This window comes from Crassostrea angulata, chromosome 9, assembly GCF_025612915.1.
Source record: "Crassostrea angulata isolate pt1a10 chromosome 9, ASM2561291v2, whole genome shotgun sequence".
Classification (NCBI taxonomy): Eukaryota; Metazoa; Mollusca; class Bivalvia; order Ostreida; family Ostreidae; genus Magallana; species Magallana angulata.
Window position 1 is genome coordinate 29,874,189 of NC_069119.1, and position 13,165 is coordinate 29,887,353.

At 30.1% G+C, this 13,165-nt stretch overlaps 1 pseudogene; it reads left to right on the plus strand.

Annotated features, from left to right (window-relative positions):
• Positions 1–500: 500 nt before the first annotated feature.
• On the plus strand, positions 501–2,988 carry LOC128162883 (uncharacterized; annotated as a pseudogene).
• Positions 2,989–13,165: the final 10,177 nt, after the last annotated feature.

Below are 13,165 nucleotides of genomic sequence, written 5' to 3' on the forward strand. Positions count from 1 at the left end.
GTTACTCACACAGATATTTTGAGAACAATTTTAAATATCAATGCAGTATGTTTACTCCTACATGTATACTATCATACTCATCATTCATACATTGTTTACGAATGCCATACTGATCACTGCACTTCAATTTTATGCAATCGTTTGAAATATGGTTCCGCTACATCTGTCACCAATTAGCATTACCAAGAAAAACATTGCTAGTTAATTGAGGAAATTTATATTCAAATGAAAATATCGCACATGTTACATTGCTTTGATCTCAAGGTTTGCCATTTCTATTGAGTGAACTTCATGAAACAAAATTACATGCATGTGCAATGCTAATTGGAAATAATCCATATTCAAATACTATAAAAATTTGGCTATCCTTACATATCTATAAATTAAGATGCGATGGAAAATGTAATGACTTTCTGTTTTCCTTTATTGATTATGCTTCAAATGCCTGTAGCTGTATCAATGAATATTTGTAAAGGGTAAGTAGTAGAATATTATTAAGAATGAATATTTCAGGAATGTTATTCATCTTAACTAATCGAGTATCATGTTTTGTGTTTTGGATTTTTCTTTTTTGGTAGAATAGATAGAGATTATTGCTGTGACGGGTACAGATGGGTTCAAGATAAATGTATAGGTATATATATTGTCTCAAATATTTATAAAAAGAAGATTTTAACTTGTATGTGTTTCTTGGTGAATTAGAATACATCAAACAGTAGTCCCGCAAGTGTAAAGATTTGATATACATATTTGTATGCATAGCCTGTGACATTGGATTCTATGGAACAGATTGTTACAAGAAGTGTCTTTATCCCACGTTTGGACAGGACTGTCAATCTTGGTGTAACTGTAATGTCACTAACTGTGATCATGTTAAAGGATGTGAACAGTATATTGGGGGTATGTACTCGTGTATTCATTAATTATGAAATAAAGCATAAATATTTTTAATTTTTTAAAAATTACAAATTTTCTATAGAATATCTCATTATATCTTTGCAGTTGCAAATGTACATATTTAATGTGATAAGGATTGATAATATGCATAAAAGCGAGGTTTCTGTTACAGACTATCAGATTCATTCTACACTGCACTTAAGTTACAACACTGTCACAGAGGAGCGAATAGGTGATGTTAATAATCAAATAACGTAAACAGAAGACATCTTCTATTTTTACGCATTTGGTCTTGATAAGCTAACATCTGTTTTTTTTTTTATAAAAATAACTTTTTGTTAATGGTATGTCTCGGAATCAATAGTAAGCACTACATATTTAACAAGTATATCCTTTTATTAAGTTCAATACATTTTTTTTTTACACCTTGTGAAAGTATATCGAGAAAGTATATCGAGGACAAAGTCAAGGATTAATGTATTCTCATTAGGTCCACAAAACATGTAATTACCGATCTCGATTGTGATATAATTATCTTATCATGATAGATATATAAAGAATGCTATTCAAGGGTATCACAGTAATTTTATTTTGCTCCTGATGTAGAGGCATTCAAGGCGTTAACCAAACATTACGTTACGTTACAATGTCGCACATGCCAAATCACATTTATTGTCTTGAATATGTATTTTTAGCATTATGTGGTTTATAAATTTTCTATTTTTGATATCGTATGTTTTTAACATAATTTATAGCAAAATCATAAGACATAAATCGACGAATCATATGCTTTGGAAAAATACGATATTAAAATAAATGATAATACATGTAATTATAGTTCAAGTTTTAGAAATAGTAAACAAAGTGAATATAAATTGTCAAGTTACAGTCGGGCGACAAAGTTGATTCGGAAATACTGTAACATAGACCGGTGATATTTTCTATCATTAAAATTAGCTAGACGCAAATATCATGGATAGGAAAATCGTTACGGAAAAGATGCAGGAGAAAAAGTGTGAGTAGGGGTACTATAAAAGTAACCAACAACATTTGTATATGTGATTCTGTACAACTTTAATCCGATTGAATTTGATAAAAGAATGCCGTACAATCATATATAATGTATCATAAATATGCAACTAATTTTTATTTTAATAATAGTTTTAGTTTAGTTTCATTTTGCAAAAATGCCTGATCAATTATACTAAATAATGTATCACAAATGAGTCATTGATTTTATAAGTTCATAAAAATCAAACTGGTCCAACGACTTAAATGTTAGTCGGCCTTCCGGTCAAATTTCAAATTTGTTAGACCGTTTTGTCATAGCTAACTAATCTATATATTTCTTTGAACTCGCCGGAACGAAAATAGCCGAAACGGTGATACGACATGAATTGCTGACTTACACAGGAAATAATATTTGCATTCGAAGCAAAGGGTACAACAAAACATACAGTGACTGTGATTAAAAAAGCATGTGATTTGTTGGACTTAAAGACATAAATTTATCCGCAATATATATGCCTTTAGGACCAACATGCTGCCCTAATTTTAATTAACATTTTATACTATAAAGAAGACTCAATATGTAACTAAACTCTGAGAAAAAAGATTGTGAAGAAATATGTGAATCATTTTTCAAGAATATTTGCCTTACAAGGTATGTAAAATAAGCACATTTTAAAATCTCCTTAGCTGTGATTGATTTTATTTACACGACGTAATTATCGAACTAAATGAAAATGTACACATCCAATATCATAGATATATTTCTAACAAAACACATCAATAATGCTTGGTGTCTTATTACTTTTTTTATACTTTTTATTTGTATTAATATTTTGGTTATCTCAGATTACTTATTTAAATTTGTTTTAATGTTTGGTTACAGGTCTATCCAACGTTTCGGAAGACTTTACAGCATATTTAAATACTTCTGAATGTGGTGCAAATAAAACGTTTGATAAAAGCATCAATTATCTACTGTATCCAATATCCGGACTAATAGCATTATCTTTCATCATATATATGGTGTATCTTTACACACGATCTTTAGAAAAACGTATAGTGAAAAGAAACATAGTATAATAAATTATATAATTATATGTATTTTACCACACTATTTCAAATACAAATTACAATAACACTGTTTTTAATTAACATCTAAAATGGGTTAGTGTAAAATTTTCTAAATATTTTTGAAAGTGATTTTTTTTCCTTCGTTCACCAAAGTGAAAAAAAAACTGCTGATATTTTTATTGTAACCTTGTTATTAACATGAATAACTGTATTTTACTTTAATAAACTTTGAAACGAGGCTGCTTTGTTTCTTATGAAACTTTAGTTATAAGACTGTTGGCAAGAGTCTTTTGTTAAACGATTAAACAAACTGCAATGCGTTTTAAATCATGGATACTGTTATATCAACGATGAATAAAATACTACACACTATTAAGCTCAGTAACAAAATCGTGTTTGTTTATGAAAAATCTTATCAAAGCTTATAGCAATAAAATCGGAGATATAAACTCACGCAAAAGACGTTACCTTATACGAGGTTTGAAACTATTTGAAAAGAATTGCACTCTTGGTTATTTTTTTAAGAAGCCACGTCCAACGCAACTCGATGTCAAACTTGGAATTGTTAACGGTCAGGTGAATGTTTTTCTCACTGAAAATTTTATTATTGTATTTTGAAACATCTTTTTTCATACTTAATACATACTCTTTTAAAAAAAATGTACTATTTTAAAAATGCAATATCCTTTATACCTTGGTGATATTGTACGTTCTGTAATTTTCCTGAGGTTAGACTAGTGGTACATGTAACTTTTAGTGAAAGGAAAAGGAAAAAAAAAGATGTATGTTTTAAATGAAGCATGAAAGGTTTGAACAAGTATTTGATAGCCGTGTGAGGCTGAACGAGAACATTTTCGCACAAGAGAAAGTATTTTGACTCAGAGGAACCATGATGTAGAAGGAAATTTATTAAATTACACAAGATGCAGTTACCATTCAACTCATGGTGGCCCATCCCATACCGGGAAACATGATTTGAACAAACTTAATTCTTATTTACCTTACGTTGGGTTCACAATTTCACAATTTTAAAGATGTTCTGTATTCGATAGTATTGATTGAAAGTATTTCCAGGATATGTGTCACCTGACTAGCTTTTGTATAACCGAATATTGTTTTTGAATTGATTGCAGAATCAAGTATCACGGCAAAGTTTGTTTTATTGTTAATTAACATCTGCCGTTGAACTATATAAAAAACTTAGTTCCTTAAGCATAAATATTGCTTTTCACATTAACAGAAGAACATGGTAAATGTGTGCATTGTTTTTGTAACCTTGCATCTAATGCTTGCAGCTGTCTCCACGAAAATCTGTCATAGGTGAGTATGTATAACGGTCTTTTAATAGTTGTTATTGATATGTTATTCTTTATATATATAATCCAAAATGAGGTAGGTTAATCCACACAAGTTATAGATAATAAAAAATATCTGAAAGCCGATTCAAAACTCTACCGGTTTCATTATTACAATATATATATATATATATATATATATATATATATATATATACTTAAATAAATAAAACAGAATGCGACAGTCCAAATTAAATAAATTGTTTCCTGTTGGCGCTTTCAGCCATGTCGGCTCTTCATACGGTTATATAAAATTTTATAGTGTATAGTGAGTGTTGTTATACGCCACATTTCAACAAAACCAATCACAAAAAACTAACTTCCCATATAACTAGGTTATTTAGGTGTCGCTATTTTTTCAAACGCATTTCATGTGGTTATATCAGAAATTTCGTTCTTAACCACGATATACGTAAACAATAAAATAATGTTTATGCTTCTTTTTGGTATAATAGTATATTGCATTGCATCAAATAATACACAAATCACATTAACTGTTTATGATTTTTGTTATTGAAGCTATGTATTTTTAATGCAAAGCTAGCTATCCTCATAAATTGAGTTGAGCACAAAAGAAAAACAGCCAAATTTTTTATACATGTATATATTAAAGTTGCCTTGTTTAAGAATTATTTTAAGTAATTTTTACATTCTTTTTGTAGATATATTATAAAAAAATTTCAGCTAAATAATATTTTTTAAGTCCTTAAATATTTTTAAAATTGTAGCACGTTATCTTAGCGCGATTTGTATCATTTTATCCAATCCCAAGATAAAGATATTTATTTTCCGTTTATAGAGGAAATTATTTTCAAGTCAGGGTTTAGATAGCTCTATAACTTAATTTCATTGGAACTCATATATCGTCATGATTTATATATATCTTGCTGACGTTTTCTTGTGATGCTTAAACTAGATGATTTCGTTCTAATCGAAACTTGATATTCTTCATGTATTAGTCTTGTTTGGTTTCTTCAATGTGAATTCAAAATTTGCAAAGTGTATTTCGGGTGAATCTCTTCTCTTATTCCATTTCTGGATGACTACTTCTGAGCCTTAAATACAACAACGGTTACGGTAATTTTTATCTCATATCAAAGAAGAACATTTCTCAATATACAAAACTTCAAGCACAAGTGAGTACGTATGTGAGTGTATAGCATGAATACGTATTACCATAAAGGACTGTATTTGCAAACAGTTCTCCAAACTCCCGTTTTTGTTCAAATTACCACGTTCAAATAACAAATGGCATTTCATTTGGGAAATCCCCTTTAGTCCAACATGTACAAATATTGAACTTGTTGACAACATATATAACACGAGTATGTTTTGTTTAAAACAAAACTAATTTGCATTCAATTTTGAGAAATTAGAATTTAATTATGTGAAAATCATCAGCAAAATGAGTACTGTATTTAAAGAAAATCGAAAACATGTTAATTGATAACATCGGAACTCACTGCAAGATTTTAAAACGTTTTAGATATAAGTGCTGATTAAATGCTAATATACTTATGAGAAAATGGTTTGTTTAACAGGGGGATGGCTATCATACGTAATGAAAGGACTTAAATTATGTATTTTATAAATAAATGGTGCGTTCAAGTATCAACAATATATATATTTCCTTATTTAGTCGCATATAAAGCAATTCATTAATGTCAACATTATATACACGGAACGAGGATACAGAGCAGGAATATTCAACTGCAAAATACCATTTGAACACATGCAGAAAGTTTTCCTTGCACATTATTCAAAAGAATTTGTAGATATGAAACAGTTACAATGGAGAATACAGTGAAGTTGTGCATTGTGTTTTTGATGCTGTTCAAACCAGTTGTTCCTATAGACTCCAAGTTTTGTAATTGGTTAGTTAAACCCCCTTTCTTTTTATAACTGCTTTAGATATGTAGTTTCACAAAATATTTTGTAGGATTAATGGAAAATTAGAATGTTGCACAGGATACAAGTTGAATCCTGAACGAAATAATTGTATACGTATGTTTACTTCCATTCTTACCTGCCATATTTTAAAGGATTGTCATATTTGTTAAATCCAATAACTGCATTATAAATAGCTTTGTTTAAAACAGTTACAATGGAGAATACAGTGAAGTTTTGCATTGTGTTTTTGATGCTGTTCCAACCAGTTGTTCCTATAGACTCCAAGTTTTGTAATGGGTAAGTTAAACCCCCTTTCTTTTTATAACTGGTTTAGATATGTAGTTTCACACAATATTTTGTAGGTTTAATGGAAAATTAGAATGCTGCACAGGATACAAGTTGAATCCTAAACGAAATAATTGTATACGTATGTTTACTTCCATTCTTACCTGCCATATTTAAAAGTATTGTAATATTTATTTAATCCAATAACTGCATTATAAATAGCTTTGTTAAAAATGGCCTTTTAAAAATGCTATATGCATAGCATGCGACAGAGGTTTTCTGGGGGATAATTGTGTCACCAAGTGTCTTTATCCTACGTATGGAGAAGACTGTCAGTCTGAGTGTTACTGTAACGTAACATACTGTGATCATGTCAGCGGCTGTACAGAGACTTCAGAAGGTAAGATTTATAACAAATGGGTACAATATACCTTTGAGCTACAGTCGAAATATATTATTTATAATATGTCAAGATATTTCAAGATATTTAAATTAGGAAGATATAAGTACATAAATCAAATTATTTCTGTAAATCCTGGATTTTTTTATTCCTTATTCTTTTGTAATTCATTTTTTATAATGTGAATAAGACGAGGCAACATAATGTGCAAGATTCGTAAAGCGTTGTTTTCTGTTTTAAAACGTGAAGATTTTTTTTCTTTTAAAGAGCACTTTTCGAAACATTTAAGCAACAAGACGATCACAAAAGCTCTAATGAATAAAGTCAACATTGTTGAAAGTGAGTAATCGTTTAATTATATATTGTTTCATATTTGTATTGGACCGTTTGTTTGTGAACATTTGTTAAAAAAAAATGTTTACATGTTAAGCAAAATCTATCTTAGCGTTAAACCTAAACATAGCAAGGGACAGTTGGTATGAAGTTTATTTTTAGTTAACCATTATTATAATATTTTTGCTTAATTTGGAGTTTACGTTATTAAAGCATTTGTGTACAAAACCCAAAGTCCTATTCGAAACATTCGAGAAAACAAGATTCGAGATACGCGATTCATGATTTAAAATTTGAGAGTCACCATTCAAAATAGTGAATCAAATCTTTAGTATGAACACCTGCACCCCCCGCGACACCAAGCTGTTTGATGGCAAAAAAAAAAAGTCCGTATGTCCGTGTTCACTCTGATACATGTAATATAATAACTTGAATTTGGTTTTTATAAAATATGAAACTTTCAAAATTTTGTGATCGATATGTGCTAAAAATAGCATAAATGATAAAAATGCTGCTTAAAATTAGGTTCACGTGACGAAACCTAAAAGAACTCGTTTCGTGTTAATGGCAACCTTTGTTGCGATTGTCAAAAGACGTCAGTATTGGTCGTTATTGAAAAACACTTAAAAAAGTATAAAATAACCATTTAAGGAAAATGAAGAGCCGTTGGAATGTTTGCGTCAAAATATTTCTTACGACAGGTTCTACTCACTGTCTATCTACTGTTCAGTTAGGTTTCGATAGATATTGTTTAAATATTAGCAATCCGAAAGAACCGTTATGATAAGTTATCTTAACATGATTTTTCAATGCTATAAGTTTATCGCCTTTGCCATCAGCAACCAATAAGAATTTCAAAGTTGTAGGGGGAAGCTCAACCAAACCGGAAGTGTTCAATATATCCAGCAAATGATCAGGTCTTAGGTCGCATCCATAGGTCAAGACTGTTACATCGTTTTTAACCACTTCATAGTTGGACGAAAATTAGCCACTCCAGCTACAATACTCGTAAACGAATATGTTTTTATTTCATTTAACCGAAACACTGTATAAGTCGAATGCTTATATGTTTGTTTCGGTGTATATGTCGTATTTTCTTAAATGTTACAGTAAAACTTCCCTCAATTATGATGAATTTTTTACATCTTATAAAATATTAAATGAGTGATAACACCGTGTGTTTTGTTACTTGAAAGTGATTCTCCTCTCCCTGTATCTATTTTCCTCCGATAACTTTTAACCAAGAGTTAATATTCTAGAATTATTAACAATATACATAAAAGAATATTCGGTCCTTTACATGCTTAATAAATTTCAAATACTCATAATTCGAGATTCATACTTAAAAAATCTCAATTATCTTAATCGAAACAACCATGTTGATTTTTTTTTTTTATTCATTACAGGTTCTTTCAGTGCCACAGTAGAAAATACGACAATTTTCTACTACCCTAAGAAGACACAATCTAAAATGAGTTTCACTTTAATGTTAGCTATAATCGGACTAACAGTTGTATTTTTAATCGTGATTATGATGTATATTTTCACAGGGTTGTTCGAAAAATGTTAAAATTTAAAATTTTTTTTTTTTTTTAAATAAAAATGATTACTTATTCATTTGCATTTTGAAGTCAAAATTGTAAATATATTGAATAACCAGATTATGTTTATATTTAAAGATAATATACAAGTAATTGTTTTTCAAAAAAACACCAATCAACATAGATACGCACTGCTATGGTACTTTCATACAGGTATTTTTAGTTTAAAAAGAAATCTAAATTATTTCCCATAATTCAACTAGTTAAAATAACAACTTTTGTTCACACATCTATTGATATCAATTTGTTTTATTTCTTACCTTCGTGTTCTATATTTTGCAGTTGTTTTCAATGATTAAAATGTTAGCAATACCTGTTGTCTTCAATATCGTATGTATTGTTTAAGAACCAAAGCAAAACATGTTAGAAGGACAAACGATAACTTTTTATAAACTTTCCGGAATTGAACATTTCTCATTACAGAAGCATTGAATAACTAAAAAATAAAGGTTGATATACATGTACATTTAATTAACAATGCACTCTTAAAAACTGTTATTATGATTTGTTTGCTATTGGACATCATCGCGTATAATTTATTTTTTTCTAAGTTAAGCTAGCTACTTACTTACAAGTATGTACATAATACTTGAGATCAAGCTTGAAAAAAAATTAGGTGTATTGAGGCGTTTTCTTTATGATAAACTTGAAGAAAATCATGCTTGAAACTATCAAAAATTTGAGGATTGAAAAAAGCCAAGAATTCTCTTCAATTTATAACAATATGTCAATTGTTTCTTTAAAATCGGCAAAAAAGAGTCCTCCATCTCTTCAAAGCATGGTCACAATTTTGGTCAAATTTTATTTTCCTATTTCTATTGTTTACGATACTTTAGCAATGTATTTCTAATGATCAATCAAATTTTGAGTGTCAGTCGTAAGTTATAAGCAAGATACAAAACTTACAATTCTTCATTATGTAAACAAGGTTCTTGCTATGTTTTTGATTTACAAACATTCAACCTGTATAATCTCTACTTCAAGCTGATTTTTTCCATCTACTTATATGTTTTGAAAACAGATCCTTGCGTTTTTCGCATTCATTATAGGTCTAAATCTTGAATTTTCTAATTAGCATTCGAAATGTAAACAATAATATTGTTTACAAAACAAACAAGTTGCGAGATCTGTATCTTGCTTATATCTCGATTATTGGCGTTCTATTTCTGGTGTATTAATAAAAATGCCTTACTGATACATCATTTACTTTTAAAACCGAAAAAATAAATTTTCAAAAAATATTGCGACAATGCCCCTTAAAAATGCTATTAGGTCAAATATGGGTTAAGGATACTTTTTATAGGATTTCAAATGCAGTTAATGTTTTTCTATTTAAGTCATAAAGTACAGGGGTTAAGATGTCAATTTAATTATGGAGTCATAACAGTTCTTGTAATTGAACACATTGTTATTGTTATTGTTATTCAAGCAAATATTTTTGTCTGTTAAATAAACACAAAATGAAGATTATCAAGATTTTGAGTAAGCATTATTTTGACATTTGTGAAGTCAAAAAATGTCATGTCTGTGTATCGTTCCCACATGATAGATAACTATATGCCATCACATTCCCTAAATAAAACATTTTTTTTTTTGCTTTTCATAAAAAAAACTATAATGATCTGTTTTGCTCGATGTTGCATCAAGCAAATACCCAACTTTACTTATGTATTATAATGCAGCATTTTTAAAAGATATTTCCCGGTTCATCTCTCTCATGAAAAACTTTTCGAAACAGAAATTGTATTGTATATCATTGAAAAAATTCTATGTTCATATATTACGGACAGTATTTCATTGCTCGCTACAATGTAATATCTTTATGTAAATCATTAAAATAAGTCAAGTTAATAATCAATTTACAAAGAACAACGGTTTTGTTTATGCACATGTACAACAGATCACATTCACTGGAAAATACAACTTGTAGCATTGTTTTTGTGATATTACTTCAATTGTTTTTGTCAACTGTATCTGTGTAAACCTGTGATGGATAAGCATCATACATTATCTTTCAATTACCGTTTCGGATTTTCATTCATCCAATTATATAATTTTAATGTTGTGTAGAACACATGGCAAATTAGTATGCTTTTCGGGGTACATGTGGTACCCTGTTTAAAATAAATGTCTAGGTATGTTCAAAGTTTTTGGATGTCGACATTAATTATAATGTATGAATAATTAATTGGTGTTTGATAGAGCAATTTTCGACATTAAACAATGTATTTATAGCGTATGAATATGGATATCATGGACAAAATTGTAAATCCACGTGTCCAATACCTGGTTATGGATATTACTTGCTGTGTATGATTGTAATGTTACATACTGTCATCATATCAATGCCTGTAAACAATATTCGGGAGGTCACGGCCCCTTTTTAATATACACAAGAGGTTTTCAGATGGCTGAACATCTGTGCAAGACGATTCGAGGAGAGAACGAAAGAGATTGTCCGAAAAGTCATTGAGAAAGACTCGCGTCAAACAATATCGGAGATATTTGCAATTTTCGGGTTAAGCACTGACTTTTCATACAATATTGACTGATCATATAAACACGGACAGAGTATATTTCTAGATTGCTGTATTACAATGATAAAGTCAAGTGTATTCCACTTTAAATGATATTTCTTAGATGCAAAAGCACGTTATGTGTACGTTTTTAGCTCACCTGAGCTGAAAGCTCAAGTGAGCTATTCTGATCACTTTTTGTCCGTCGTCCGTCCGTCCGTCCGTCCGTCTGTCTGTCCGTCTGTCTGTCCGTCTGTAAACTTTTTACATTTTGAACTTCTCTAAAACCGCTTATCCAATTTCAACCAAATTTGGCACAAAGCATCCTTATGGGAGGGCGAATATAAATTGCAGAAATAAAAGTCCGATCTGTATTTGAAGCGGAGAAAACCTTGAAACTGTAGAAAAAGGGGGGTGCATTTTAAAAAATCTTCTTCTCAAGAACTACTGATTCCAATTCAACGTAGTTTAGCATAAATTATCCTTATGGGAAGGAAAATATAAATTGCAAAAATTAAGGTCTAATTCTGTTTCAAATCTGAGTTATTACGAAAATAATAATAAAGGAAAGGCGTGTTTCAATCAGTTTAATAGCTTCGGATTCGGCATCCGGTAAAATGGGTAGACAAGACTTGGCCTGGACAAAACAAAAGATTGGCAGTTATTAATCTGCCAATCTCATTAAAATTTCAGGATATTTGATGGACCAGTATATTTATATTTGCTGTAAATATTGCTGCAAAATAATGCGTATTTGGAATTGACGATTGCCGATCTGCCCCGGCTTTTATTTTGCCACGGCCCGGGTTTGCGTACCCATTTTACCAAGACTCGTATTCCATACATCTAAAACGAGGTTCTTTGTTTAAAGCAGCCATGACATTATACGAAAAAGGGTCGATCTGACTATGATGAATTTGCTTGTTGTGTAACAGTTCGCGAATGAAGGGAAATTTTTGAAACATGCAAAATATATTGGTGCCGATTTTGTGAAGTAAATTGAGGCTAAATATTTCAATGCGTTGACAGTTTTCACACACGACGTTGGTGTTAGCTTGTTCTGATTTTCGTTTCGTTTTATTATTTATGCTTTGTAACCTGGGAACTATCGTCTGTATTTCGTGATTTTTACGTATCAAATCAAACAGAGACTTCGGTAAATCAAACAGTTAACTGTTTACCTGCGCAAATTAAGCAAAATCTGATGTATCAAAAAAGTACTGAAATACAATTCATTCTATCGGTAATTCGGCATTATATTTTGCGTAATGGTATATTAATGCAATAGGTTTTGTTGAGATGCTCGGCATTTTCTCGAGTTTATTCAGTTTAAATAGAGTTTGATATCGCTGTCGGAAATATGTAGGTATATACATGTACATGTATATAAATGATTCATTTCGAAAAAATAAATTGTGTTCTTTATTTGTTATAGTGCATGTTTCTTGTGTTTTAATTGTTTACAATTTCTATTTACTAACCATATTTGAGTGTTAAGCTTCGAATTATAAGCAAGATACAGAGATTTGCTCACGATTCTATGTTTGTACACAGATCTTAAAAACTAAAGATTAAAAAACTAAAAAAAATTTCAATATTTATTAAGAAAATTTTCAAAGTCTCTTCTTCCAGAAACCAACTTTAACAACTTATTGTATTGTAAACTTAACCTTTTTTAGCTCACCTGAGCCAAAGTCTTCTCAAAAACTATTAGGCCAGGAAAGCATCCTCAGATAGTGTAGATTCAAGTTTGTTCAAATCATGGTCCCCGGGGGTAGGGTGGGGCCACAATAGGGGGATCATGTT